The sequence below is a fragment of the Desmodus rotundus genome, chromosome 6, assembly GCF_022682495.2.
Source record: "Desmodus rotundus isolate HL8 chromosome 6, HLdesRot8A.1, whole genome shotgun sequence".
In the NCBI taxonomy this organism is placed as follows: Eukaryota; Metazoa; Chordata; class Mammalia; order Chiroptera; family Phyllostomidae; genus Desmodus; species Desmodus rotundus.
Window position 1 is genome coordinate 130985799 of NC_071392.1, and position 6000 is coordinate 130991798.

Consider the following 6000-nt stretch of genomic DNA (forward strand, 5'->3'; position numbering starts at 1 on the left):
AAGAGCTAAAGGAAACCTAAACAAAGAAATAAAGAAAACCAGGAGGATGATGTGTCACCAAATACATACTATCAATAAAGATATAGAAATTATAAGATGGAACCCAACAGAAATTGTAGAGCTGAAAAGTATAATAACTGAGATGAAAAATTAAAGAGGAGTTCAACAGCAGAAACAGCAAAATTGAAGTAAGTCACTTGAGATTATCAAGTGTGAGGAGCAGAAAGAAAGAAGAGTGAAGAAAAATGAACAGAATCTCAGAGATCAATGGGATACGAACAAGCATACCAACATACACATAATAGAAATCTCAAAGGCAAGCAAGGGGCAGAAGAAATAATGACCAGCAATCTCCTAGCTGTGATGAAAGACATGAATCTACACGTTCAATAAACTCAATAAACTATGAGTAAGGTAAATTCAGAGATCCCACCAAAACATACTATAATAAAATTATCAAAATAAAAAGAATATTGAGGATTTCAAGAAGATGGTGGCCAAGTAGGTAGAAGCTGAGTCTACTTGCTCCTGCTCTGAACTCAGATACTTGGCTTATCTGCTGACAAGTAAACTGAAATTCAATGGAATCTTAGCTGATACGAAGTTTGGAAGCCAAGAAGAACAGAAGATACTTCACAACAGGGGGTAAGGAGATTTTATAGTTTGAAGGGGAAATACTGCATGTGTAGCACCTGTAGCCGTGGAGAGCCTGGTCAAAGATTTTAGCTATGCAGCTCCCTCCCCTCCCAGGGCAGAGTACCCCCAGATCTAGGCTGGGATTGACATGGATACACGAAGTCAGGGAGATTCAGGCTACACACACACACAGAGCAGGCAGCACACCTATACTGCAGTGGCAAATGCCAACCAAGAGAGTGCCAGAAAGAGGGACTCTATCTGCACTTGGGTCGGATGGAGGCAGTCTATGGCCAGCCAAGACTGAGAGACTTTGGTTTTTTGGAGAGGGGGTGTGCATGGAAAACTGGACAGTGACTCAGTACTGCAGTGTGTGTGCCCAGAAAGAATTTTTAAAGTGGAGCTGAAATGTGTTGGGCAGGGATCACATGCACAACTGCCCTGCCAGCTAAAGGAAAAAATTGAAAGTGCAGTTTGCTCCCACTGAATACAGCTGGGCAGAGAGATCAGAAAGGTGCACAGCATGGGGATTTCTCAGCCCAAGCCCAGTGCAGGTAGCAAGCTGGAGGCTGTGAAAAGTGGAGAGTTCAGGACTGTGTCTGTTGTGAAGGCAGTGGGCTGGGAGCTGGATGGGCAAGAGTTGAGTACCTGAGATTATTTATAGCAGGGGTGTCAAACTTATTTTCACTGGGGGCCACATCAGCTTCCAGTTGCCTTCAAATGGCTGAAATAATTTTAAGACTGTATAAATATAACTACTCCTTAACTGTTAAGGAGTTGAAATTACATTTGGCCCTTTGAAGGCAACCATGAGGCTGATGTGACCCCCAGGGAAAATGAGTTTGACACCCCTGATTTATAGCCAGGCAGAGCTCCTTTCCCTGGTCAGCAGACATCTAACATCCAGGAAGGGAAGGACTCATCCAGCACCCACCTCCTTCAGGATTGCAAGCACTACCCCACCACATCCAACAGGTAAGCTATGAAAAACAAGAAGGACAGAACCCCCTTCAGGATGCATATCTGCAAGAGAAAGACAGAAAAGAAGAATGCCTAAAGGGCCTGTTTTGAACTTAAGTCAGGCAGACAAAATATGCTGGTTCCTAGGGCTCTTCCACTGAGGCCAGAGAAACAGGGAGATAAGAAATGAGTGCAATAAGGGGAAATCAGGGCCCAACCCAACCTCAGCTGGCACACAGAACTGCCATCAGCACCAAACAGGAAAGAGCTGACCCTCTGGCACAGATTGGCACCTCCCTTGAAACAGACAGCTAGTTCATCAGAAACTATATTGGAAATAAGCTGGGAGAGACCAAGATGGGTGGTATAGGGGTGGGACCCATAATTTTCCCAGAAGACTGAACAGGGTCTCCCAGGGGAGACCCAAGTGTCCCACCCTCCTGATCACAATAGAAGCCCCCTCTAGAAATGGGCAAAGGTGATACAGATGGTTCTGCCAGAAGTTGGATGACCCACCTGGAACCCTGAGCTGATCAAAATCCAGAGGCAGAACCAGAATGAGAAGACAAGGCAAACACCGAACTCTGCTGAGACAAATTCTTCCTTGTTCTTCCTCAGAATTTGTGTTGTTTTGTTTTCTTTCTTTCTCATAGCCTTTTAATATTTCTTCTTTTGCTTCAGTTGTATTCCAACTAATTCACTGTTGTCTTTTTAATTTTTTTATTTATATATTTTTTAAATTTTTATTTCAAACATCACATTGTACCCTCCCCTTATCTTACTCCATTTTGCCTTCTTCCTGTCCTTTCTTATTTTCATTGTAAATTATATTTTCCCCCAAGCTACACCTTGTTCCTATTCCTTACTCTTACTATTTCTTCTCCCTCTATCCTCTCAAAATCATCTTCCTTCCTTTAGTCAGCTCACATTCTCTTTCCCCTTCTTATAATATTCTTATTTTCTTTCTACCTTTTAAAATTGTGGTTTGGTTGTTGTGGATATTAGAGTTATTGCTATTCTTCGATTGTATTCCTATTTGTTCACTTTTTTAAATTGCAAATCTTACAGGTTACTCTTCCCCTATCTTACTCCATTTTGCCTTCTTCCTGCCCTTGCTTATTTGAGTTTGGAATTTTCCCTTTTCCCCTTCTTAGCCTGTATTCTGTTCCTTACCCTTATTATTTCTCTTCCCTCCATCCTCTCAAAATCATTTTTCTTTACTGTAAACATCTCCTACTCTTTTGCATAATATTCTTATTCTCTGTTCACTTTTATTAACCTTTTTAAAAAATTTTTATTGTTATTCAATTACAGTTGTATGCCTTTTCTCCCCATCCCTCCACCCCACCCCAGCTGAACCCACCTCCCTCCCCCACCTCCACCCTCCCCCTTGGTTTTGTCCATGTGTCCTTTATAGTAGTTCCTGTAATCCCCTCTTCCCACTGTCCTCCCCCCCCCCGGCTATTGTTAGATTGTTCTTAACTTCAATGTCTCTGGTTATATTTTGTTTGCTTTTTTCTTTTGTTGATTATGTTCCAGTTAAAGGTGAGATCATATGGTATTTGTCCCTCACCATCTGGCTTATTTCACTTAGCATAATGCTCTCCAGTTCCATCCATGCTGTTGCAAAGGATATAAGCTCCTTCTTTCTCTCTGCTGTGTAGAATTCCATTGTGTAAATGTACCATAGTTTTTTGATCCACTCATTTGCTAATGGGCACTTAATTTTTAAAAATTAAAAAAATTTTGGAGGTAACATTGATGAATAATGTTATATAAATTTCAGATGTACAGCATTATTCTGCATATTCTATTGAAAGCTCACAACCAAAAGTCTAGGTACCATATGTTTGATGAACTGTTTATTTCTTAATCCATAAAATGTAGAAGCATCCATCTCAGGACCAAGTGTAGCCATGGTGCTGGTGAACTGGCTAGAATGAGCACCAGGTACTGGGTTCCATACTTGAAGAGAGAAACTTGTGAACTGACTCAGAGAGTCTGAGGTCCTGAGTAGCAACATGTTCCATTATTCCTCATGATCTGACATAGATATTTTAACAATATGTGGTGAAACCACCTGTGTTTGAATACCAAGGCCTTCCAAGATAATTTATAAATCTAAATCTCTGCTTCAAATCTATATAACAGAACCTGTTATAGGCATGCTATCTAGGAAAACTATAATAAATTGGAAATCAGTATCAGTAAAAAAAAAAAATCTATCCAAACATAAATTTAATGGAAGTTTCTCATGATCTCTTGAGTTAATAATAAATCACACCAAAAATTACATTAAAATTAAATATATTGGTAACATTATAAATTAAAATTTCATAACATTAGCCAAGTGCCCTCAAAAAATAATTCTTAGCCTTAAATAGAAACAAGAAAAGACTAAAAATTAACAAGATATGTGTGTACATCAAGAACCTAGAAAAAACTCAGCCAAATAATCCCCACCAAAAATACATATAAATAAATTAAAATATTACACAAATTAGTATAATAAAAAGCAGACCCAATTAGTAATGGTTAATAGGACATCCATAAGCTAAAAACTGAGATAATAAAAACACAAAATTATCTCTAAAATGATATTTTTAATTTTATTACTTTTATCAATGGGTAGAATGGAGGAAAGGGAAGAAAGTTCAGGAAGCATTTGTTAAAGAAAAACACCAAGAACAACAAAAATAACTAAATCCAACGTATCAGCATAATGATAGATACACCAAAATAGAAGAGAAACAAATCCTGAAATGGAAAGAAAGAAAGAGAGAGAGAGAGAGAGAGAGAGAGAGAGAGAGAGATAAGGAAGGAAGGAAGAAGAAAAAGAGAGGAAGGAAGGAAGAAAGAGAAAGAAAGAAAAGAAAAAGAGAAAATGGCATGGACAAGTAGATTTACCAAGAAATAAAAAGAGAATGCAGCATTAGAAATTATAGTTTACATTCAATATTATTTATATTAGCTTCAGGTGTACAGCATAGAGGTTAGATGTTTATATGTTGAGTTGGCCAAAAGTTTCATTCGATTTTTTCCCCAATACGATGGCTCTAGTAGCTCTTAGTTGTCATTACACTTCATTCGAAACAATTTGTTACATTGTATTGTGACAGCTGTCATATCAGCGTGCATTTTAAAAAACATCAAAATTGCTGAATTTTTGTGTAGCCATTTTAATATTGAAGATGGAAGGAAATAAGCAACATTTTTGGCATATTATGCTTTATTATTACAAAAAAGGTAAAAACACAACTGAGATGCAAAAACAGACTTGTGCAGTGTATGGAGAAGGTGCTGTGACTGATAGAATGTATCAAAAGTGGCTTGTGAAGTTTTGTGCTGGAGATTTCTCACTGGACCCATGGTCAGGTAGACCAGTTGAAGTTGATAGTGATCAAATTGAGACATTAACTGAGAACAATCAATGTTATACTGCATGGGAGATAGTTCACATACTCAAAATATCCAAATAAATAAAGTTATTGTTGAAAATGAAGAATGTGTCTTTTTGGCCATCCCAATAATTTATGAGGTGATTCCCCCAATAAATCTAGTACCCACTTGGCACCATACAGTTATTACAATATTATCCACTATGCTGCATAGCAAATATAGTTAATAAAACCCCAATTTTTCTTTATTTTTTTATTGTTGTTGTTCAGTTACAGTTGTCTGCATCTTCTCCCCACCCCTCCACCCCACCCCAGCCAAACCCACCTCCCTCCCCCACCTCCACCCTCCCCCTTGGTTTTGTCCATGTGTCCCTTATAGTAGTTCCCGAAAACCCCTTGCCCCACTATCCCCTCCCTATTCCCCTCCGGCTCTTGTTAGATTGTCCTTAACTTCAATGTCTCTGGTTATATTTTGTTTGCTTTTTTCTTCTGTTGATTATGAAATAAAATAATGTTTATTTTAATAGATGCTTAAACATTATCCCTTACAAAATAAATTTGTGCCTGAATTCCAAAATTTTAGAAATATAGGAAGAGAAGACATTTATCATAATTAATGACATCAACCAAAATCCTAGTATAAATATTTTTGCATACTAAAATACTAAAAGAAATAATAATATAATCAACTTAATATCTATCCTTCTCAAACTCTTCCAAAAAAAATTGAAAAAGAGGCAATACTTCCTAACACTTTATGAGGCCAACATAACCCTGATACCAAAACCTGGCAAGAATACACACACAAAAAGAAAGCCACAGACCAATATCTCTAATGAATACAAGTGCAAAAGTCCTAAATAAAATACTAGCAAGTCAAATATACCAATAAAGTAAAAATATAATACATCACGATCAAGTGGGATTCATTCCCAGGCACAGTGTATGTGTATGGTTCAACATACACAAATAAGTCAATGTTGCAAATGTTGCACCACATCAGCAA